The sequence below is a fragment of the Ambystoma mexicanum genome, chromosome 1p, assembly GCF_040938575.1.
Source record: "Ambystoma mexicanum isolate Mex_15411 chromosome 1p, UKY_AmexF1_1, whole genome shotgun sequence".
NCBI classification, from domain to species: Eukaryota; Metazoa; Chordata; class Amphibia; order Caudata; family Ambystomatidae; genus Ambystoma; species Ambystoma mexicanum.
This window is the reverse complement of record NC_090921.1, coordinates 1024673190-1024696888: the sequence shown is the minus strand read 5'-3', so window position 1 is coordinate 1024696888 and position 23699 is coordinate 1024673190. Positions and strand designations below refer to the sequence as shown.

General features: G+C 41.1%; 14 non-coding genes across 14 annotated transcripts; all 14 read left to right on the top strand.

Annotated features, from left to right (window-relative positions):
• Positions 1-202: 202 nt before the first annotated feature.
• Positions 203-288, top strand: TRNAY-GUA (transfer RNA tyrosine (anticodon GUA)). Its single transcript is given in 2 exon segments — positions 203-239; positions 253-288. It is a non-coding gene; the product is annotated as a tRNA-Tyr (tRNA).
• A 1207-nt stretch (positions 289-1495) lies between these two features.
• TRNAY-GUA (transfer RNA tyrosine (anticodon GUA)) lies at positions 1496-1581 on the top strand. The gene is given in 2 exon segments: positions 1496-1532; positions 1546-1581. It is a non-coding gene; the product is annotated as a tRNA-Tyr (tRNA).
• A 364-nt stretch (positions 1582-1945) lies between these two features.
• TRNAY-GUA (transfer RNA tyrosine (anticodon GUA)) lies at positions 1946-2031 on the top strand. The gene is given in 2 exon segments: positions 1946-1982; positions 1996-2031. It is a non-coding gene; the product is annotated as a tRNA-Tyr (tRNA).
• Positions 2032-4529: 2498 nt separating this feature from the next.
• On the top strand, positions 4530-4615 carry TRNAY-GUA (transfer RNA tyrosine (anticodon GUA)). Its single transcript is given in 2 exon segments — positions 4530-4566; positions 4580-4615. It is a non-coding gene; the product is annotated as a tRNA-Tyr (tRNA).
• A 3144-nt stretch (positions 4616-7759) lies between these two features.
• TRNAY-GUA (transfer RNA tyrosine (anticodon GUA)) lies at positions 7760-7845 on the top strand. Its single transcript is given in 2 exon segments — positions 7760-7796; positions 7810-7845. It is a non-coding gene; the product is annotated as a tRNA-Tyr (tRNA).
• A 560-nt stretch (positions 7846-8405) lies between these two features.
• TRNAY-GUA (transfer RNA tyrosine (anticodon GUA)) lies at positions 8406-8491 on the top strand. The gene is given in 2 exon segments: positions 8406-8442; positions 8456-8491. It is a non-coding gene; the product is annotated as a tRNA-Tyr (tRNA).
• Positions 8492-10342: 1851 nt separating this feature from the next.
• On the top strand, positions 10343-10428 carry TRNAY-GUA (transfer RNA tyrosine (anticodon GUA)). Its single transcript is given in 2 exon segments — positions 10343-10379; positions 10393-10428. It is a non-coding gene; the product is annotated as a tRNA-Tyr (tRNA).
• Positions 10429-10988: 560 nt separating this feature from the next.
• TRNAY-GUA (transfer RNA tyrosine (anticodon GUA)) lies at positions 10989-11074 on the top strand. Its single transcript is given in 2 exon segments — positions 10989-11025; positions 11039-11074. It is a non-coding gene; the product is annotated as a tRNA-Tyr (tRNA).
• Positions 11075-11438: 364 nt separating this feature from the next.
• TRNAY-GUA (transfer RNA tyrosine (anticodon GUA)) lies at positions 11439-11524 on the top strand. Its single transcript is given in 2 exon segments — positions 11439-11475; positions 11489-11524. It is a non-coding gene; the product is annotated as a tRNA-Tyr (tRNA).
• Positions 11525-12731: 1207 nt separating this feature from the next.
• Positions 12732-12817, top strand: TRNAY-GUA (transfer RNA tyrosine (anticodon GUA)). Its single transcript is given in 2 exon segments — positions 12732-12768; positions 12782-12817. It is a non-coding gene; the product is annotated as a tRNA-Tyr (tRNA).
• A 2258-nt stretch (positions 12818-15075) lies between these two features.
• On the top strand, positions 15076-15161 carry TRNAY-GUA (transfer RNA tyrosine (anticodon GUA)). Its single transcript is given in 2 exon segments — positions 15076-15112; positions 15126-15161. It is a non-coding gene; the product is annotated as a tRNA-Tyr (tRNA).
• A 2496-nt stretch (positions 15162-17657) lies between these two features.
• TRNAY-GUA (transfer RNA tyrosine (anticodon GUA)) lies at positions 17658-17743 on the top strand. The gene is given in 2 exon segments: positions 17658-17694; positions 17708-17743. It is a non-coding gene; the product is annotated as a tRNA-Tyr (tRNA).
• A 1206-nt stretch (positions 17744-18949) lies between these two features.
• TRNAY-GUA (transfer RNA tyrosine (anticodon GUA)) lies at positions 18950-19035 on the top strand. The gene is given in 2 exon segments: positions 18950-18986; positions 19000-19035. It is a non-coding gene; the product is annotated as a tRNA-Tyr (tRNA).
• A 2489-nt stretch (positions 19036-21524) lies between these two features.
• Positions 21525-21610, top strand: TRNAY-GUA (transfer RNA tyrosine (anticodon GUA)). Its single transcript is given in 2 exon segments — positions 21525-21561; positions 21575-21610. It is a non-coding gene; the product is annotated as a tRNA-Tyr (tRNA).
• The last annotated feature ends 2089 nt before the right edge of the window (positions 21611-23699 follow it).

The window sequence follows — 23699 nt, the reverse complement described above, 5'->3', positions numbered from 1 at the left end:
TCCTCCTTTGTATGGTGGTCAGTAACATGCGGGAGACTGCGGAGGGGGTCATTTTTTTAATTGTGAACTGATGTGCTTTTACTCAATTCGGGAACCTCACAAGCCAAATTTGTAGTATTTTGCACGAATTGCAAGAGATGTTTGAATGTCGAAGGTTGAAGTGGAAGCTCGTATTGAGCTTGCTAGAGACTGATTTGCCAAGCCTTCGATAGCTCAGTTGGTAGAGCGGAGGACTGTAGTGGTAAAACAGGCATCCTTAGGTCGCTGGTTCAATTCCGGCTCGAAGGACTTTTGCCAAATGCACATTTTATTGAATACTTGGAAAGTAAAATACTTGGAAAGTAAAATAACAGACAATTTATAATTATATTATATTTCGTCACTGAAAATAGATGCCTTTTGCTTTGAGGCTGTGGCCACGTTATTTTTCTGTCCGACACCAATCTTCGTTGGTTTCCTGTGAGGTGTTTTGGATCCCCATCTCTTGCTATGAACTGACAAAACAGCAGAATCCCCTTGACAATCTTGATTTCTCAAGGGAAATGGGAGAACACCATACACCATCCAAGATATTAAAATATTGTCAAGGCCGAACACTGATGAATACTCTGAGGAGATGGCCTGTGAGGCGCCGACTTTCAACTTTTCCTCCTTAGTATGGTGGTCAGTAACATGCGGGAGACTGCGGAGGCGGTCATTTTTTTAATTGGGAATTGATGTGCTTTTACTCAATTCGGGAACCTCACAAGCCAAATTTGTAGTATTTTGCACGAATTGCAAGAGATGTTTGCATGTCGACGGTTGAAGTGGAAGCTCGAAGTGAGCTTGCTAGAGAACGGTTTGTCAAGCCTTCGATAGCTCAGTTGGTAGAGGAGAGGACTGTAGTGGTAAAACAGGCATCCTTAGGTCGCTGGTTCAAATCTGGCTCGAAGGACTTTTGCCAAATGCAAATTTTATTGAATACTTGGAAAGTAAAATACTTGGAAAATAACATAACAGACAATTTATAATTATATTATATTTCATCACTGAAAATAGATGCCTTTTGCTTTGAGGCTGTGGCCACATTATTTTTCTGTCCAACACCAATCTTCTTTGGTTTCCTGTGAGGTGTTTTTTGATCCCCATCTCTTGCTATGAACTGGCAAAACAGCATAATCCCCTTGACAATCTTGATTTCTCAAGGAAAATGAGAGAACACTATACACCATCCAAGATATTAAAATATTGTCAAGGCCCAACGCGGCTGAATACTCTAAGGAGATGGCCTGTGAGGCGCCGCCTTTCAACTTTTCCCCCTAAGTATGGTGGTCATTAACATGCGGGAGACTGCGGAGGGGGTCATTTTTTTAATTGGGAACTGATGTGCTTTTACTCAATTCGGGAACCTCACAAGCCAAATTTGTAGTATTTTGCACGAATTGCAAGAGATGTTTACAAGTCGACGGTTGAAGTGGAAGCTCGTATTGAGTTTGCTAGAGACTGATTTGCCAAGCCTTCGATAGCTCAGTTGGTAGAGCGGAGGACTGTAGTGGTAAAACAGGCATCCTTAGGTCGCTGGTTCAATTCCGGCTCGAAGGACTTTTGCCAAATGCACATTTTATTGAATACTTGGAAAGTAAAATACTTGGAAAGTAAAATAACAGACAATTTATAATTATATTATATTTCATCACTGAAAATAGATGCCTTTTGCTTTGAGGCTGTGACCACGTTATTTTTCTGTCCAACACGAATCTTCATTGGTTTCCTGTGAGGTGTTTTGGATCCCCATCTCTTGCTATGAACTTGCAAAACAGCAGAATCCCCTTGACAATCTTGATTTCTCAAGAGAAATGAGAGAACACTATACACCATCCAAGATATTAAAATATTGTCAAATATTTACAAGTCGACGGTTGAAGTGGAAGCTCTTATTGAGTTTGCTAGAGAATGATTTGCCAAGCCTTCGATAGCTCAGTTGGTAGAGCGGAGGACTGTAGTGGTAAAACAGGCATCCTTAGGTCGCTGGTTCAAATCCGGCTCGAAGGACTTTTGCCAAATGCAAATTTTATTGAATACTTGGAAAGTAAAATACTTGGAAAGTAAAATAACAGACAATTTATAATTATATTATATTTCGTCACTGAAAATAGATGCCTTTTGCTTTGAGGCTGTGGCCACGTTATTTTTCTGTCCGACACCAATCTTCGTTGGTTTCCTGTGAGGTGTTTTGGATCCCCATCTCTTGCTATGAACTGACAAAACAGCAGAATCCCCTTGACAATCTTGATTTCTCAAGGGAAATGGGAGAACACCATACACCATCCAAGATATTAAAATATTGTCAAGGCCGAACACTGATGAATACTCTGAGGAGATGGCCTGTGAGGCGCCGACTTTCAACTTTTCCTCCTTAGTATGGTGGTCAGTAACATGCGGGAGACTGCGGAGGCGGTCATTTTTTTAATTGGGAATTGATGTGCTTTTACTCAATTCGGGAACCTCACAAGCCAAATTTGTAGTATTTTGCACGAATTGCAAGAGATGTTTGCATGTCGACGGTTGAAGTGGAAGCTCGAAGTGAGCTTGCTAGAGAACGGTTTGTCAACCCTTCGATAGCTCAGTTGGTAGAGGAGAGGACTGTAGTGGTAAAACAGGCATCCTTAGGTCGCTGGTTCAAATCTGGCTCGAAGGACTTTTGCCAAATGCAAATTTTATTGAATACTTGGAAAGTAAAATACTTGGAAAATAACATAACAGACAATTTATAATTATATTATATTTCATCACTGAAAATAGATGCCTTTTGCTTTGAGGCTGTGGCCACATTATTTTTCTGTCCTACACCAATCTTCTTTGGTTTCCTGTGAGGTGTTTTTTGATCCCCATCTCTTGCTATGAACTGGCAAAACAGCATAATCCCCTTGACAATCTTGATTTCTCAAGGAAAATGAGAGAACACTATACACCATCCAAGATATTAAAATATTGTCAAGGCCCAACGCGGCTGAATACTCTAAGGAGATGGCCTGTGAGGCGCCGCCTTTCAACTTTTCCCCCTAAGTATGGTGGTCATTAACATGCGGGAGACTGCGGAGGGGGTCATTTTTTTAATTGGGAACTGATGTGCTTTTACTCAATTCGGGAACCTCACAAGCCAAATTTGTAGTATTTTGCACGAATTGCAAGAGATGTTTACAAGTCGACGGTTGAAGTGGAAACTCGTATTGAGTTTGCTAGAGTTGATTTGCCAAGCCTTTGATAGCTCAGTTGGTAGAGCGGAGGACTGTAGTGGTAAAACAGGCATCCTTAGGTAGCTCGTTCTAATCCGGCTCAAAGGACTTTTGCCAAATGCACATTTTATTGAATACTTGGAAAGTAAAATACTTGGAAAGTAAAATAACAGACAATTTATAATTATATTATATTTCATCACTGAAAATAGATGCCTTTTGCTTTGAGGCTGTGGCCACGTTATTTTTCTGTCCAACACGAATCTTCATTGGTTTCCTGTCAGGTGTTTTGGGTCCCCATCTCTTGCTATGAACTGGCAAAACAGCAGAATCCCCTTGACAATCTTGATTTCTCAAGGGAAATGAGAGAACACTATACACCATCCAAGATATTAAAATATTGTCAAGGCCCAACACGGCTGAATACTCTGAGGAGATGGCCTGTGAGGCGCCGCCTTTCAACTTTTCCCCCTTAGTATGGTGGTCATTAACATGCGGGAGACTGCGGAGGGGGTCATTTTTTTAATTGGGAACTGATGTGCTTTTACTCAATTCGGGAACCTCACAAGCCAAATTTGTAGTATTTTGCACGAATTGCAAGAGATGTTTACAAGTCGACGGTTGAAGTGGAAGCTCGTATTGAGTTTGCTAGAGAATGATTTGCCAAGCCTTCGAAAGCTCAGTTGGTAGAGCGGAGGACTGTAGTGGTAAAACAGGCATCCTTAGGTCGCTGGTTCAAATCTGGCTCGAAGGACTTTTGCCAAATGCAAATTTTATTGAATACTTGGAAAGTAAAATACTTGGAAAATAAAATAACAGACAATTTATAATTATATTATATTTCATCACTGAAAATAGATGCCTTTTGCTTTGAGGCTGTGGCCACGTTATGTTTCTGTCCAACACCAATCTTCATTGGTTTCCTGTGAGGTGTTTCGGATCCCCATCTCTTGCTATGAACTGGCAAAACAGCAGAATCCCCTTGACAATCTTGATTTCTCAAGGGAAATGGGAGAACACTATACACCATCCAAGATATTAAAATATTGTCAAGGCCGAACACTGATGAATACTCTGAGGAGATGGCCTGTGAGGCGCCGCCTTTCAACTTTTCCTCCTTTGTATGGTGGTCAGTAACATGCGGGAGACTGCGGAGGGGGTCATTTTTTTAATTGTGAACTGATGTGCTTTTACTCAATTCGGGAACCTCACAAGCCAAATTTGTAGTATTTTGCACGAATTGCAAGAGATGTTTGAATGTCGACGGTTGAAGTGGAAGCTCGTATTGAGCTTGCTAGAGACTGATTGGCTAAGCCTTCGATAGCTCAGTTGGTAGAGCGGAGGACTGTAGTGGTAAAACAGGCATCCTTCGGTCGCTGGTTCAAATCCGGCTCGAAGGACTTTTGCCAAATGCAAATTTTATTGAATACTTGGAAAGTAAAATACTTGGAAAATAAAATAACAGACAATTTATAATTATATTATATTTCATCACTGAAAATAGATGCCTTTTGCTTTGAGGCTGTGGCCACGTTATGTTTCTGTCCAACACCAATCTTCATTGGTTTCCTGTGAGGTGTTTCGGATCCCCATCTCTTGCTATGAACTGGCAAAACAGCAGAATCCCCTTGACAATCTTGATTTCTCAAGGGAAATGGGAGAACACTATACACCATCCAAGATATTAAAATATTGTCAAGGACGAACACTGATGAATACTCTGAGGAGATGGCCTGTGAGGCGCCGCCTTTCAACTTTTCCTCCTTTGTATGGTGGTCAGTAACATGCGGGAGACTGCGGAGGGGGTCATTTTTTTAATTGTGAACTGATGTGCTTTTACTCAATTCGGGAACCTCACAAGCCAAATTTGTAGTATTTTGCACGAATTGCAAGAGATGTTTGAATGTCGACGGTTGAAGTGGAAGCTCGTATTGAGCTTGCTTGAGACTGATTTGCCAAGCCTTCGATAGCTCAGTTGGTAGAGCGGAGGACTGTAGTGGTAAAACAGGCATCCTTAGGTCGCGGGTTCAAATCCGGCTCGAAGGACTTTTGCCAAATGCAAATTTTATTGAATACTTGGAAAGTAAAATTCTTGGAAAATAACATAACAGACAATTTATAATTATATTATATTTCATCACTGAAAATAGATGCCTTTTGCATTGAGGCTGTGGCCACATTATTTTTCTGTCCAACACCAATCTTCTTTGGTTTCCTGTGAGGTGTTTTGGATCCCCATCTCTTGCTATGAACTGGCAAAACAGCAGAATCCCCTTGACAATCTTGATTTCTCAAGGGAAATGAGAGAACACTATACACCATCCAAGATATTAAAATATTGTGAAGGCATAACACGGCTGAATACTCTGAGGAGATGGCCTGTGAGGTGCCGCCTTTCAACTTTTCCCCCTTAGTATGGTGGTCAGTAACATGCGGGAGACTGCGGAGGGGGTCATTTTTTTAATTGGGAACTGATGTGCTTTTACTCAATTCGGGAACCTCACAAGCCAAATTTGTAGTATTTTGCACGAATTGCAAGAGATGTTTACAAGTCGACGGTTGAAATGGAAGCTCGTATTGAGTTTGCTAGACAATGATTTGCCAAGCCTTCGATAGCTCAGTTGGTAGAGCGGAGGACTGTAGTGGTACAACAAGCATCCTTAGGTCGCTGGTTCAAATCTGGCTCGAAGGACTTTTGCCAAATGCAAATTTTATTGAATACTTGGAAAGTAAAATACTTGGAAAATAAAATAACAGACAATTTATAATTATATTATATTTCATCACTGAAAATAGATGCCTTTTGCTTTGAGGCTGTGGCCACGTTATGTTTCTGTCCAACACCAATCTTCATTGGTTTCCTGTGAGGTGTTTCGGATCCCCATCTCTTGCTATGAACTGGCAAAACAGCAGAATCCCCTTGACAATCTTGATTTCTCAAGGGAAATGGGAGAACACTATACACCATCCAAGATATTAAAATATTGTCAAGGCCGAACACTGATGAATACTCTGAGGAGATGGCCTGTGAGGCGCCGCCTTTCAACTTTTCCTCCTTTGTATGGTGGTCAGTAACATGCGGGAGACTGCGGAGGGGGTCATTTTTTTAATTGTGAACTGATGTGCTTTTACTCAATTCGGGAACCTCACAAGCCAAATTTGTAGTATTTTGCACGAATTGCAAGAGATGTTTGAATGTCGACGGTTGAAGTGGAAGCTCGTATTGAGCTTGCTAGAGACTGATTGGCTAAGCCTTCGATAGCTCAGTTGGTACAGCGGAGGACTGTAGTGGTAAAACAGGCATCCTTAGGTCGCTGGTTAAAATCCGGCTCGAAGGACTTTTGCCAAATGCACATTTTATTGAATACTTGGAAAGTAAAATACTTGGAAAGTAAAATAACAGACAATTTATAATTATATTATATTTCATCACTGAAAATAGATGCCTTTTGCTTTGAGGCTGTGACCATGTTATTTTTCTGTCCAACACGAATCTTCATTGGTTTCCTATGAGGTGTTTTGGATCCCCATCTCTTGCTATGAACTGGCAAAACAGCAGAATCCCCTTGACAATCTTGATTTCTCAAGGGAAATGAGAGAACACTATACACCATCCAAGATATTAAAATATTGTCAAGGCCCAACGCGGCTGAATACTCTGAGGAGATGGCCTGTGAGGTGCCGCCTTTCAACTTTTCCCCCTTAGTATGGTGGTCAGTAACATGCGGGAGACTGCGGAGGGGGTCATTTTTTTAATTGGGAACTGATGTGCTTTTACTCAATTCAGGAACCTCACTTGCCAAATTTGTAGTATTTTGCACGAATTGCAAGAGATGTTTACAAGTCGACGGTTGAAGTGGAAGCTCGTATTGAGTTTGCTAGAGAATGATTTGCTAAGCCTTCGAAAGCTCAGTTGGTAGAGCGGAGGACTGTAGTGGTAAAACAGGCGTCCTTAGGTCGCTGGTTCAAATCCGGCTCGAAGGACTTTTGCCAAATGCAAATTTTATTGAATACTTGGAAAGTAAAATACTTGGAAAATAAAATAACAGACAATTTATAATTATATTATATTTCATCACTGAAAATAGATGCCTTTTGCTTTGAGGCTGTGGCCACGTTATGTTTCTGTCCAACACCAATCTTCATTGGTTTCCTGTGAGGTGTTTCGGATCCCCATCTCTTGCTATGAACTGGCAAAACAGCAGAATCCCCTTGACAATCTTGATTTCTCAAGGGAAATGAGAGAACAGTATACACCATCCAAGATATTAAAATATTGTCAAGGCCCAACACGGCTGAATACTCTGAGGAGATGGCCTGTGAGGCGCCGCCTTTCAACTTTTCCCCCTTAGTATGGTGGTCAGTAACATGCGGGAGAATGCGGAGGGGGTCATTTTTTTAATTGGGAACTGATGTGCTTTTACTCAATTCGGGAACGTCACAAGCCAAATTTGTAGTATTTTGCACGAATTGCAAGAGATGTTTACAAGTCGACGGTTGAAGTGAAAGCTCGTATTGAGTTTGCTAGAGAACGATTTGCCAAGCCTTCGATAGCTCAGTTGGTAGAGCGGAGGACTGTAGTGGTAAAACAGGCATCCTTAGGTCGCTGGTTCAAATCCGGCTCGAAGGACTTTTGCCAAATGCACATTTTATTGAATACTTGGAAAGTAAAATACTTGGAAAGTAAAATAACAGACAATTTATAATTATATTATATTTCATCACTGAAAATAGATGCCTTTTGCTTTGAGGCTGTGGCCACGTTATGTTTCTGTCCAACACCAATCTTCATTGGTTTCCTGTGAGGTGTTTCGGATCCCCATCTCTTGCTATGAACTGGCAAAACAGCAGAATCCCCTTGACAATCTTGATTTCTCAAGGGAAATGAGAGAACAGTATACACCATCCAAGATATTAAAATATTGTCAAGGCCCAACACGGCTGAATACTCTGAGGAGATGGCCTGTGAGGCGCCGCCTTTCAACTTTTCCCCCTTAGTATGGTGGTCAGTAACATGCGGGAGAATGCGGAGGGGGTCATTTTTTTAATTGGGAACTGATGTGCTTTTACTCAATTCGGGAACGTCACAAGCCAAATTTGTAGTATTTTGCACGAATTGCAAGAGATGTTTACAAGTCGACGGTTGAAGTGAAAGCTCGTATTGAGTTTGCTAGAGAACGATTTGCCAAGCCTTCGATAGCTCAGTTGGTAGAGCGGAGGACTGTAGTGGTAAAACAGGCATCCTTAGGTCGCTGGTTCAAATCCGGCTCGAAGGACTTTTGCCAAATGCACATTTTATTGAATACTTGGAAAGTAAAATACTTGGAAAGTAAAATAACAGACAATTTATAATTATATTATATTTCATCACTGAAAATAGATGCCTTTTGCTTTGAGGCTGTGGCCACGTTATTTTTCTGTCCGACACCAATCTTCGTTGGTTTCCTGTGAGGTATTTTGGATCCCCATCTCTTGCTATGAACTGACAAAACAGCAGAATCCCCTTGACAATCTTGATTTCTCAAGGGAAATGGGAGAACACTATACACCATCCAAGATATTAAAATATTGTCAAGGCCGAACACTGATGAATACTCTGAGGAGATGGCCTGTGAGGCGCCGCCTTTCAACTTTTCCTCCTTTGTATGGTGGTCAGTAACATGCGGGAGACTGCGGAGGGGGTCATTTTTTTAATTGTGAACTGATGTGCTTTTACTCAATTCGGGAACCTCACAAGCCAAATTTGTAGTATTTTGCACGAATTGCAAGAGATGTTTGAATGTCGAAGGTTGAAGTGGAAGCTCGTATTGAGCTTGCTAGAGACTGATTTGCCAAGCCTTCGATAGCTCAGTTGGTAGAGTGGAGAACTGTAGTGGTAAAACAGGCATCCTTAGGTCGCTGGTTCAAATCCGGCTCGAAGGACTTTTGCCAAATGCACATTTTATTGAATACTTGGAAAGTAAAATACTTGGAAAGTAAAATAACAGACAATTTATAATTATATTATATTTCATCACTGAAAATAGATGCCTTTTGCTTTGAGGCTGTGACCACGTTATTTTTCTGTCCAACACGAATCTTCATTGGTTTCCTGTGAGGTGTTTTGGATCCCCATCTCTTGCTATGAACTTGCAAAACAGCAGAATCCCCTTGACAATCTTGATTTCTCAAGAGAAATGAGAGAACACTATACACCATCCAAGATATTAAAATATTGTCAAGGCCCAACGCGGCTGAATACTCTGAGGAGATGGCCTGTGAGGTGCCGCCTTTCAACTTTTCCCCCTTAGTATGGTGGTCAGTAACATGCGGGCGACTGCGGAGGGGGTCATTTTTTTAATTGGGAACTGATGTGCTTTTACTCAATTCGGGAACCTCACAAGCCAAATTTGTAGTATTTTGCACGAATTGCAAGAGATGTTTACAAGTCAACGGTTGAAGTGGAAGCTCGTATTGAGTTTGCTAGAGTTGATTTGCCAAGCCTTCGATAGCTCAGTTGGTAGAGCGGAGGTCTGTAGTGATAAAACAGGCATCCTTAGGTCGTTGGTTCAAATCCGGCTCTTAGGACTCTTGCCAAATGCACATTTTATTGAATACTTGGAAAGTAAAATACTTGGAAAGTAAAATAACAGACAATTTATAATTATATTATATTTCATCACTGAAAATAGATGCCTTTTGCTTTGAGGCTGTGGCCACGTTATATTTCTGTCCAACACGAATCTTCATTGGTTTCCTGTCAGGTATTTTGGATCGCTATCTCTTGCTATGAACTGGCAAAACAGCAGAATCCCCTTGACAATCTTGATTTCTCAAGGGAAATGAGAGAACACTATACACCATCCAAGATATTAAAATATTGACAAGGCCCAACACGGCTGAATACTCTGAGGAGATGGCCTGTGAGGCGCCGCCTTTCAACTTTTCCCCCTTAGTATAGTGGCCATTAACATGCGGGAGACAGCGGAGGGGGTCATTTTTTTAATTGGGAACTGATGTGCTTTTACTCAATTCGGGAACGTCAGAAGCCAAATTTGTAGTATTTTGCACGAATTGCAAGAGATGTTTACAAGTCGACGGTTGAAGTGAAAGCTCGTATTGAGTTTGCTAGAGAATGATTTGCCAAGCCTTCGATAGCTCAGTTGGTAGAGTGGAGGACTGTAGTGGTAAAACAGGCATCCTTAGGTCGCTGGTTCAAATCCGGCTCGAAGGACTTTTGCCAAATGCACAATTTATTGAATACTTGGAAAGTAAAATACTTGGAAAGTAAAATAACAGACAATTTATAATTATATTATATTTCATCACTGAAAATAGATGCCTTTTGCTTTGAGGCTGTGGCCACGTTATTTTTCTGTCCGACACCAATCTTCGTTGGTTTCCTGTGAGGTATTTTGGATCCCCATCTCTTGCTATGAACTGACAAAACAGCAGAATCCCCTTGACAATCTTGATTTCTCAAGGGAAATGGGAGAACACTATTCACCATCCAAGATATTAAAATATTGTCAAGGCCGAACACTGATGAATACTCTGAGGAGATGGCCTGTGAGGCGCCGCCTTTCAACTTTTCCTCCTTTGTATGGTGGTCAGTAACATGCGGGAGACTGCGGAGGGGGTCATTTTTTTAATTGTGAACTGATGTGCTTTTACTCAATTCGGGAACCTCACAAGCCAAATTTGTAGTATTTTGCACGAATTGCAAGAGATGTTTGAATGTCGAAGGTTGAAGTGGAAGCTCGTATTGAGCTTGCTAGAGACTGATTTGCCAAGCCTTCGATAGCTCAGTTGGTAGAGCGGAGGACTGTAGTGGTAAAACAGGCATCCTTAGGTCGCTGGTTCAATTCCGGCTCGAAGGACTTTTGCCAAATGCACATTTTATTGAATACTTGGAAAGTAAAATACTTGGAAAGTAAAATAACAGACAATTTATAATTATATTATATTTCATCACTGAAAATAGATGCCTTTTGCTTTGAGGCTGTGACCACGTTATTTTTCTGTCCAACACGAATCTTCATTGGTTTCCTGTGAGGTGTTTTGGATCCCCATCTCTTGCTATGAACTTGCAAAACAGCAGAATCCCCTTGACAATCTTGATTTCTCAAGAGAAATGAGAGAACACTATACACCATCCAAGATATTAAAATATTGTCAAATATTTACAAGTCGACGGTTGAAGTGGAAGCTCTTATTGAGTTTGCTAGAGAATGATTTGCCAAGCCTTCGATAGCTCAGTTGGTAGAGCGGAGGACTGTAGTGGTAAAACAGGCATCCTTAGGTCGCTGGTTCAAATCCGGCTCGAAGGACTTTTGCCAAATGCAAATTTTATTGAATACTTGGAAAGTAAAATACTTGGAAAGTAAAATAACAGACAATTTATAATTATATTATATTTCGTCACTGAAAATAGATGCCTTTTGCTTTGAGGCTGTGGCCACGTTATTTTTCTGTCCGACACCAATCTTCGTTGGTTTCCTGTGAGGTGTTTTGGATCCCCATCTCTTGCTATGAACTGACAAAACAGCAGAATCCCCTTGACAATCTTGATTTCTCAAGGGAAATGGGAGAACACCATACACCATCCAAGATATTAAAATATTGTCAAGGCCGAACACTGATGAATACTCTGAGGAGATGGCCTGTGAGGCGCCGACTTTCAACTTTTCCTCCTTAGTATGGTGGTCAGTAACATGCGGGAGACTGCGGAGGCGGTCATTTTTTTAATTGGGAATTGATGTGCTTTTACTCAATTCGGGAACCTCACAAGCCAAATTTGTAGTATTTTGCACGAATTGCAAGAGATGTTTGCATGTCGACGGTTGAAGTGGAAGCTCGAAGTGAGCTTGCTAGAGAACGGTTTGTCAAGCCTTTGATAGCTCAGTTGGTAGAGGAGAGGACTGTAGTGGTAAAACAGGCATCCTTAGGTCGCTGGTTCAAATCTGGCTCGAAGGACTTTTGCCAAATGCAAATTTTATTGAATACTTGGAAAGTAAAATACTTGGAAAATAACATAACAGACAATTTATAATTATATTATATTTCATCACTGAAAATAGATGCCTTTTGCTTTGAGGCTGTGGCCACATTATTTTTCTGTCCAACACCAATCTTCTTTGGTTTCCTGTGAGGTGTTTTTTGATCCCCATCTCTTGCTATGAACTGGCAAAACAGCATAATCCCCTTGACAATCTTGATTTCTCAAGGAAAATGAGAGAACACTATACACCATCCAAGATATTAAAATATTGTCAAGGCCCAACGCGGCTGAATACTCTAAGGAGATGGCCTGTGAGGCGCCGCCTTTCAACTTTTCCCCCTAAGTATGGTGGTCATTAACATGCGGGAGACTGCGGAGGGGGTCATTTTTTTAATTGGGAACTGATGTGCTTTTACTCAATTCGGGAACCTCACAAGCCAAATTTGTAGTATTTTGCACGAATTGCAAGAGATGTTTACAAGTCGACGGTTGAAGTGGAAGCTCGTATTGAGTTTGCTAGAGACTGATTTGCCAAGCCTTCGATAGCTCAGTTGGTAGAGCGGAGGACTGTAGTGGTAAAACAGGCATCCTTAGGTCGCTGGTTCAATTCCGGCTCGAAGGACTTTTGCCAAATGCACATTTTATTGAATACTTGGAAAGTAAAATACTTGGAAAGTAAAATAACAGACAATTTATAATTATATTATATTTCATCACTGAAAATAGATGCCTTTTGCTTTGAGGCTGTGACCACGTTATTTTTCTGTCCAACATGAATCTTCATTGGTTTCCTGTGAGGTGTTTTGGATCCCCATCTCTTGCTATGAACTTGCAAAACAGCAGAATCCCCTTGACAATCTTGATTTCTCAAGAGAAATGAGAGAACACTATACACCATCCAAGATATTAAAATATTGTCAAATATTTACAAGTCGACGGTTGAAGTGGAAGCTCTTATTGAGTTTGCTAGAGAATGATTTGCCAAGCCTTCGATAGCTCAGTTGGCTGGTTCAAATCCGGCTCGAAGGACTTTTGCCAAATGCAAATTTTATTGAATACTTGGAAAGTAAAATACTTGGAAAGTAAAATAACAGACAATTTATAATTATATTATATTTCGTCACTGAAAATAGATGCCTTTTGCTTTGAGGCTGTGGCCACGTTATTTTTCTGTCCGACACCAATCTTCGTTGGTTTCCTGTGAGGTGTTTTGGATCCCCATCTCTTGCTATGAACTGACAAAACAGCAGAATCCCCTTGACAATCTTGATTTCTCAAGGGAAATGGGAGAACACCATACACCATCCAAGATATTAAAATATTGTCAAGGCCGAACACTGATGAATACTCTGAGGAGATGGCCTGTGAGGCGCCGACTTTCAACTTTTCCTCCTTAGTATGGTGGTCAGTAACATGCGGGAGACTGCGGAGGCGGTCATTTTTTTAATTGGGAATTGATGTGCTTTTACTCAATTCGGGAACCTCACAAGCCAAATTTGTAGTATTTTGCACGAATTGCAAGAGATGTTTGCATGTCGACGGTTGAAGTGGAAGCTCGAAGTGAGCTTGCTAGAGAACGGTTTGTCAAGCCTTCGATAGCTCAGTTGGTAGAGGAGAGGACTGTAGTGGTAAAACAGGCATCCTTAGGTCGCTGGTTCAAATCTGGCTCGAAGGACTTTTGCCAAATGCAAATTTTATTGAATACTTGGAAAGTAAAATACTTGGAAAATAACATAACAGACAATTTATAATTATATTATATTTCATCACTGAAAATAGATGCCTTTTGCTTTGAGGCTGTGGCCACATTATTTTTCTGTCCTACACCAATCTTCTTTGGTTTCCTGTGAGGTATTTTGGATCCCCATCTCTTGCTATGAACTGACAAAACAGCAGAATCCCCTTGACAATCTTGATTTCTCAAGGGAAATGGGAGAACACTATACACCATCCAAGATATTAAAATATTGTCAAGGCCGAACACTGATAAAAACTCTGAGGAGATGGCCTGTGAGGCGCCGCCTTTCAACTTTTCCTCCTTAGTATGGTGGTCAGTAACATGCGGGAGACTGCGGAGGGGGTCATTTTTTTAATTGTGAACTGATGTGCTTTTACTCAATTCGGGAACCTCACAAGCCAAATTTGTAGTATTTTGCACGAATTGCAAGAGATGTTTGAATGTCGACGGTTGAAGTGGAAGCTCGTATTGAGCTTGCTAGAGACTGATTTGCCAAGCCTTCGATAGCTCAGTTGGTACAGCGGAGGACTGTAGTGGTAAAACAGGCATCCTTAGGTCGCTGGTTAAAATCCGGCTCGAAGGACTTTTGCCAAATGCACATTTTATTGAATACTTGGAAAGTAAAATACTTGGAAAGTAAAATAACAGACAATTTATAATTATATTATATTTCATCACTGAAAATAGATGCCTTTTGCTTTGAGGCTGTGACCATGTTATTTTTCTGTCCAACACGAATCTTCATTGGTTTCCTATGAGGTGTTTTGGATCCCCATCTCTTGCTATGAACTGGCAAAACAGCAGAATCCCCTTGACAATCTTGATTTCTCAAGGGAAATGAGAGAACACTATACACCATCCAAGATATAAAAATATTGTCAAGGCCCAACGCGGCTGAATACTCTGAGGAGATGGCCTGTGAGGTGCCGCCTTTCAACTTTTCCCCCTTAGTATGGTGGTCAGTAACATGCGGGAGACTGCGGAGGGGGTCATTTTTTTAATTGGGAACTGATGTGCTTTTACTCAATTCGGGAACCTCACAAGCCAAATTTGGAGTATTTTGCACGAATTGCAAGAGATGTTTGAATGTCGACGGTTGAAGTTGAAGCTCGTATTGAGTTTGCTAGAGTTGATTTGCCAAGCCTTTGATAGCTCAGTTGGTAGAGCGGAGGACTGTAGTGGTAAAATAGGCATCCTTAGGTCGCTGGTTCAAATCCGGCTCAAAGGACTTTTGCCAAATGCACATTTTATTGAATACTTGGAAAGTAAAATACTTGGAAAGTAAAATAACAGACAATTTATAATTATATTATATTTCATCACTGAAAATAGATGCCTTTTGCTTTGAGGCTGTGGCCACGTTATTTTTCTGTCCGACACCAATCTTCGTTGGTTTCCTGTGAGGTATTTTGTATCCCCATCTCTTGCTATGAACTGACAAAACAGCAGAATCCCCTTGACAATCTTGATTTCTCAAGGGAAATGGGAGAACACTATACACCATCCAAGATATTAAAATATTGTCAAGGCCGAACACAGATGAAAACTCTGAGGAGATGGCCTGTGAGGCGCCGCCTTTCAACTTTTACTCCTTAGTATGGTGGTCAGTAACATGCGGGAGAATGCGGAGGGGGTCATTTTTTTAATTGTGAACTGATGTGCTTTTACTCAATTCGGGAACCTCACAAGCCAAATTTGTAGTATTTTGCACGAATTGCAAGAGATGTTTGAATGTCGACGGTTGAAGTGGAAGCTCGTATTGAGCTTGCTAGAGACTGATTTGCCAAGCCTTCGATAGCTCAGTTGGTACAGCGGAGGACTGTAGTGGTAAAACAGGCATCCTTAGGTCGCTGGTTAAAATCCGGCTCGAAGGACTTTTGCCAAATGCACATTTTATTCAATACTTGGAAAGTAAAATACTTGGAAAGTAAAATAACAGACAATTTATAATTATATTATATTTCATCACTGAAAATAGATGCCTTTTGCTTTGAGGCTGTGACCATGTTATTTTTCTGTCCAACACGAATCTTCATTGGTTTCCTGTGAGGTGTTTTGGATCCCAATCTCTTGCTATGAACTGGCAAAACAGCAGAATCCCCTTGACAATCTTGATTTCTCAAGGGAAATGAGAGAACACTATACACCATCCAAGATATTAAAATATTGTCAAGGCCCAACGCGGCTGAATACTCTGAGGAGATGGCCTGTGAGGTGCCGCCTTTCAACTTTTCCCCCTTAGTATGGTGGTCAGTAACATGCGGGAGACTGCGGAGGGGGTCATTTTTTTAATTGGGAACTGATGTGCTTTTACTCAATTCGGGAACCTCACAAGCCAAATTTGTAGTATTTTGCACGAATTGCAAGAGATGTTTACAAGTCGACGGTTGAAGTTGAAGCTCGTATTGAGTTTGCTAGAGTTGATTTGCCAAGCCTTTTATAGCTCAGTTGGTAGAGCGGAGGACTGTAGTGGTAAAATAGGCATCCTTAGGTCGCTGGTTCAAATCCGTCTCAAAGGACTTTTGCCAAATGCACATTTTATTGAATACTTGGAAAGTAAAATACTTGGCAAGTAAAATAACAGACAATTTATAATTATATTATATTTCATCACTGAAAATAGATGCCTTTTGCTTTGAGGCTGTGGCCACGTTATTTTTCTGTCCGACACCAATCTTCGTTGGTTTCCTGTGAGGTATTTTGGATCCCCATCTCTTGCTATGAACTGACAAAACAGCAGAATCCCCTTGACAATCTTGATTTCTCAAGGGAAATGGGAGAACACTATACACCATCCAAGATATTAAAATATTGTCAAGGCCGAACACTGATGAAAACTCTGAGGAGATGGCCTGTGAGGGGCCGCCTTTCAACTTTTCCTCCTTAGTATGGTGGTCAGTAACATGCGGGAGACTGCGGAGGGGGTCATTTTTTTAATTGTGAACTGATGTGCTTTTACTCAATTCGGAAACCTCACAAGCCAAATTTGTAGTATTTTGCACGAATTGCAAGAGATGTTTGAATGTCGACGGTTGAAGTGGAAGCTCGTATTGAGCTTGCTAGAGACTGATATGCCAAGCCTTCGATAGCTCAGTTGGTACAGCGGAGGACTGTAGTGGTAAAACAGGCATCCTTAGGTCGCTGGTTAAAATCCGGCTCGAAGGACTTTTGCCAAATGCACATTTTATTGAATACTTGGAAAGTAAAATACTTGGAAAGTAAAATAACAGACAATTTATAATTATATTATATTTCATCACTGAAAATAGATGCCTTTTGCTTTGAGGCTGTGACCATGTTATTTTTCTGTCCAACACGAATCTTCATTGGTTTCCTGTGAGGTGTTTTGGATCCCCATCTCTTGCTATGAACTGGCAAAACAGCAGAATCCCCTTGACAATCTTGATTTCTCAAGGGAAATGAGAGAACACTATACACCATCCAAGATATTAAAATATTGTCAAGGCCCAACGCGGCTGAATACTCTGAGGAGATGGCCTGTGAGGTGCCGCCTTTCAACTTTTCCCCCTTAGTATGGTGGTCAGTAACATGCGGGAGACTGCGGAGGGGGTCATTTTTTTAATTGGGAACTGATGTGCTTTTACTCAATTTGGGAACCTCACAAGCCAAATTTGTAGTATTTTGCACGAATTGCAAGAGATGTTTACAAGTCGACGGTTGAAGTGGAAGCTCGTATTGAGTTTGCTAAAGTTGATTTGCCAGGCCTTTGATAGCTCAGTTGGTAGAGCGGAGGACTGTAGTGGTAAAACAGGCATCCTTAGGTCGCTGGTTCAAATCCGGCTCAAAGGACTTTTGCCAAATGCACATTTTATTGAATACTTGGAAAGTAAAATACTTGGAAAGTAAAATAACAGACAATTTATAATTATATTATATTTCATCACTGAAAATAGATGCCTTTTGCTTTGAGGCTGTGGCCACGTTATGTTTCTGTCCAACACCAATCTTCATTGGTTTCCTGTGAGGTGTTTCGGATCCCCATCTCTTGCTATGAACTGGCAAAACAGCAGAATCCCCTTGACAATCTTGATTTCTCAAGGGAAATGGGAGAACACTATACACCATCCAAGATATTAAAATATTGTCAAGGCCCAACACGGCTGAATGCTCTGAGGAGATGGCCTGTGAGGCGCCGCCTTTCAACTTTTCCCCCTTAGTATGGTGGTCATTAACATGCGGGAGACTGCGGAGGGGGTCATTTTTTTAATTGGGAACTGATGTGCTTTTACTCAATTCGGGAACCTCACTTGCCAAATTTGTAGTATTTTGCACGAATTGCAAGAGATGTTTACAAGTCGACGGTTGAAGTGGAAGCTCGTATTGAGTTTGCTAGAGAATGATTTGCCAAGCCTTCAAAAGTTCAGTTGGTAGAGCGGAGGACTGTAGTGGTAAAACAGCCATCCTTAGGTCGCTGGTTCAAATCCGGCTCAAAGGACTTTTGCCAAATGCAAATTTTATTGAATACTTGGAAAGTAAAATACTTGGAAAATAAAATAACAGACAATTTATAATTATATTATATTTCATCACTGAAAATAGATGCCTTTTGCTTTGAGGCTGTGGCCACGTTATGTTTCTGTCCAACACCAATCTTCATTGGTTTCCTGTGAGGTGTTTCGGATCCCCATCTCTTGCTATGAACTGGCAAAACAGCAGAATCCCCTTGACAATCTTGATTTCTCAAGGGAAATGAGAGAACAGTATACACCATCCAAGATATTAAAATATTGTCAAGGCCCAACACGGCTGAATACTCTGAGGAGATGGCCTGTGAGGCGCCGCCTTTCAACTTTTCCCCCTTAGTATGGTGGTCAGTAACATGCGGGAGACTGCGGAGGGGGTCATTTTTTTAATTGGGAACTGATGTGCTTTTACTCAATTCGGGAACGTCACAAGCCAAATTTGTAGTATTTTGCACGAATTGCAAGAGATGTTTACAAGTCGACGGTTGAAGTGAAAGCTCGTATTGAGTTTGCTAGAGAACGATTTGCCAAGCCTTCGATAGCTCAGTTGGTAGAGCGGAGGACTGTAGTGGTAAAACAGGCATCCTTAGGTCGCTGGTTCAAATCCGGCTCGAAGGACTTTTGCCAAATGCACATTTTATTGAATACTTGGAAAGTAAAATACTTGGAAAGTAAAATAACAGACAATTTATAATTATATTATATTTCATCACTGAAAATAGATGCCTTTTGCTTTGAGGCTGTGGCCACGTTATGTTTCTGTCCAACACGAATCTTCATTGGTTTCCTGTGAGGTGTTTTGGATCCCCATCTCTTGCTATGAACTTGCAAAACAGCAGAATCCCCTTGACAATCTTGATTTCTCAAGGGAAATGAGAGAACACTATACACCATCCAAGATATTAAAATATTGACAAGGCCCAACACGGCTGAATACTCTGAGGAGATGGCCTGTGAGGCGCCGCCTTTCAACTTTTCCCCCTTAGTATAGTGGTCATTAACATGCGGGAGACTGCGGAGGGGGTCATTTTTTTAATTGGGAACTGATGTGCTTTTACTCAATTCGGGAACCTCACAAGCCAAATTTGTAGTATTTTGCACGAATTGCAAGAGATGTTTACAAGTCGGCGGTTGAAGTGGAAGCTCGTATTGAGTTTGCTAGAGAATGATTTGCCAAGCCTTCGATAGCTCATTTGGTAGAGCGGAGGACTGTAGTGGTAAAACAGGCATCCTTAGGTCGCTGGTTCAAATCCGGCTCGAAGGACTTTTGCCAAATGCAAATTTTATTGAATACTTGGAAAGTAAAATACTTGGAAAGTAAAATAACAGACAATTTATAATTATATTATATTTCATCACTGAAAATAGATGCCTTTTGCTTTGAGGCTGTGGCCACGTTATTTTTCTGTCCGACACCAATCCTCGGTGGTTTCCTGTGAGGTGTTTTGGATCCCCATCTCTTGCTATGAACTGACAAAACAGCAGAATCCCCTTGACAATCTTGATTTCTCAAGGGAAATGGGAGAACACCATACACCATCCAAGATATTAAAATATTGTCAAGGCCGAACACTGATGAATACTCTGAGGAGATGGCCTGTGAGGCACCGCCTTTCAACTTTTCCTCCTTAGTATGGTGGTCAGTAACATGCGGGAGACTGCGGAGGCGGTCATTTTTTTAATTGGGAACTGATGTGCTTTTACTCAATTCGGGAACCTCACAAGCCAAATTTGTAGTATTTTGCACGAATTGCAAGATATGTTTGCATGTCGACGGTTGAAGTGGAAGCTCGAATTGAGCTTGCTAGAGAGTGGTTTGCCAAGCCTTCGATAGCTCAGTTGGTAGAGGAGAGGACTGTAGTGGTAAAACAGGCATCCTTAGGTCGCTGGTTCAAATCCGGCTCGAAGGACTTTTGCCAAATGCAAATTTTATTGAATACTTGGAAAGTAAAATACTTGGAAAATAACATAACAGACAATTTATAATTATATTATATTTCATCACTGAAAATAGATGCCTTTTGCATTGAGGCTGTGGCCACATTATTTTTCTGTCCAACACCAATCTTCTTTGGTTTCCTGTGAGGTGTTTTTTTGATCCCCATCTCTTGCTATGAACTGGCAAAACAGCATAATCCCCTTGACAATCTTGATTTCTCAAGGGAAATGAGAGAACACTATACACCATCCAAGATATTAAAATATTGTCAAGGCCCAACACGGCTGAATACTCTGAGGAGATGGCCTGTGAGGCGCCGCCTTTCAACTTTTCCCCCTTAGTATGGTGGTCAGTAACATGCGGGAGACTGCGGAGGGGGTCATTTTTTTAATTGTGAACTGATGTGCTTTTACTCAATTCGGGAACCTCACAAGCCAAATTTGTAGTATTTTGCACGAATTGCAAGAGATGTTTACAAGTCGACGGTTGAAGTGGAAGCTCGTATTGAGTTTGCTAGAGAATGATTTGCCAAGCCTTCGAAAGCTCAGTTGGTAGAGCGGAGGACTGTAGTGGTAAAACAGGCATCCTTAGGTCACTGGTTCAAATCCGGCTCGAAGGACTTTTGCCAAATGCACATATTGGAAAGTAAAATACTTGGAAAGTAAAATAACAGACAATTTAGAATTATATTATATTTCATCACTGAAAATAGATGCCTTTTGCTTTGAGGCTGTGGCCACGTTATTTTTCTGTCCAACACGAATCTTCATTGGTTTCCTGTCAGGTGTTTTGGATCCCCATCTCTTGCTATGAACTGGCAAAACAGCAGAATCCCCTTGACAATCTTGATTTCTCAAGGGAAATGAGAGAACACTATACACCATCCAAGATATTAAAATATTGTCAAGGCCCAACACGGCTGAATACTCTGAGGAGATGGCCTGTGAGGCGCCGCCTTTCAACTTTTCCCCCTTAGTATGGTGGTCATTAACATGCGGGAGACTGCGGAGGGGGTCATTTTTTTAATTGGGAACTGATGTGCTTTTACTCAATTCGGGAACCTCACTTGCCAAATTTGTAGTATTTTGCACGAATTGCAAGAGATGTTTACAAGTCGACGGTTGAAGTGAAAGCTCGTATTGAGTTTGCTAGAGAACGATTTGCCAAGCCTTCGATAGCTCAGTTGGTAGAGCGGAGGACTGTAGTGGTAAAACAGGCATCCTTAGGTCGCTGGTTCAAATCCGGCTCGAAGGACTTTTGCCAAATGCACATTTTATTGAATACTTGGAAAGTAAAATACTTGGAAAGTAAAATAACAGACAATTTATAATTATATTATATTTCATCACTGAAAATAGATGCCTTTTGCTTTGAGGCTGTGGCCACGTTATTTTTCTGTCCGACACCAATCTTCGTTGGTTTCCTGTGAGGTATTTTGGATCCCCATCTCTTGCTATGAACTGACAAAACAGCAGAATCCCCTTGACAATCTTGATTTCTCAAGGGAAATGGGAGAACACTATACACCATCCAAGATATTAAAATATTGTCAAGGCCGAACACTGATGAATACTCTGAGGAGATGGCCTGTGAGGCGCCGCCTTTCAACTTTTCCTCCTTTGTATGGTGGTCAGTAACATGCGGGAGACTGCGGAGGGGGTCATTTTTTTAATTGTGAACTGATGTGCTTTGACTCAATTCGGGAACCTCACAAGCCAAATTTGTAGTATTTTGCACGAATTGCAAGAGATGTTTGAAGGTCGAAGGTTGAAGTGGAAGCTCGTATTGAGCTTGCTAGAGACTGATTTGCCAAGCCTTCGATAGCTCAGTTGGAGTGGTAAAACAGGCATCCTTAGGTCGCTGGTTCAAATCCGGCTCGAAGGACTTTTGCCAAATGCACATTTTATTGAATACTTGGAAAGTAAAATACTTGGAAAGTAAAATAACAGACAATTTATAATTATATTATATTTCATCACTGAAAATAGATGCCTTTTGCTTTGAGGCTGTGACCACGTTATTTTTCTGTCCAACACGAATCTTCATTGGTTTACTGTGAGGTGTTTTGGATCCCCATCTCTTGCTATGAACTTGCAAAACAGCAGAATCCCCTTGACAATCTTGATTTCTCAAGAGAAATGAGAGAACACTATACACCATCCAAGATATTAAAATATTGTCAAGGCCCAACGCGGCTGAATACTCTGAGGAGATGGCCTGTGAGGTGCCGTCTTTCAACTTTTCCCCCTTAGTATGGTGGTCAGTAACATGCGGGCGACTGCGGAGGGGGTCATTTTTTTAATTGGGAACTGATGTGCTTTTACTCAATTCGGGAACCTCACAAGCCAAATTTGTAGTATTTTGCACGAATTGCAAGAGATGTTTACAAGTCGACGGTTGAAGTGGAAGCTCGTATTGAGTTTGCTAGAATTGATTTGCCAAGCCTTCGATAGCTCAGTTGGTAGAGCGGAGGTCTGTAGTGGTAAAACAGGCATCCTTAGGTCGCTGGTTCAAATCCAGCTCTAAGGACTCTTGCCAAATGCACATTTTATTGAATACTTGGAAAGTAAAATACTTGGAAAGTAAAATAACAGACAATTTATAATTATATTATATTTCATCACTGAAAATAGATGCCTTTTGCTTTGAGGCTGTGGCCACGTTATATTTCTGTCCAACACGAATCTTCATTGGTTTCCTGTCAGGTATTTTGGATCCCCATCTCTTGCTATGAACTGGCAAAACAGCAGAATCCCCTTGACAATCTTGATTTCTCAAGGGAAATGAGAGAACACTATACACCATCCAAGATATTAAAATATTGTCAAGGCCCAACACGGCTGAATACTCTGAGGAGATGGCCTGTGAGGCGCCGCCTTTCAACTTTTCCCCCTTAGTATAGTGGTCATTAACATGCGGGAGACTGCGGAGGGGGTCATTTTTTTAATTGGGAACTGATGTGCTTTTACTCAATTCGGGAACCTCACAAGCCAAATTTGTAGTATTTTGCACGAATTGCAAGAGATGTTTACAAGTCGACGGTTGAAGTGGAAGCTCTTATTGAGTTTGCTAGAGAATGATTTGCCAAGCCTTTGATAGCTCAGTTGGTAGAGCGGAGGACTGTAGTGGTAAAACAGGCATCCTTAGGTCGCTGGTTCAAATCTGGCTCAAAGGACTTTTGCCAAATGCACATTTTGGAAAGTAAAATACTTGGAAAGTAAAATAACAGACAATTTAGAATTATATTATATTTCATCACTGAAAATAGATGCCTTTTGCTTTGAGGCTGTGGCCACGTTATTTTTCTGTCCAACACGAATCTTCATTGCTTTCCTGTGAGGTG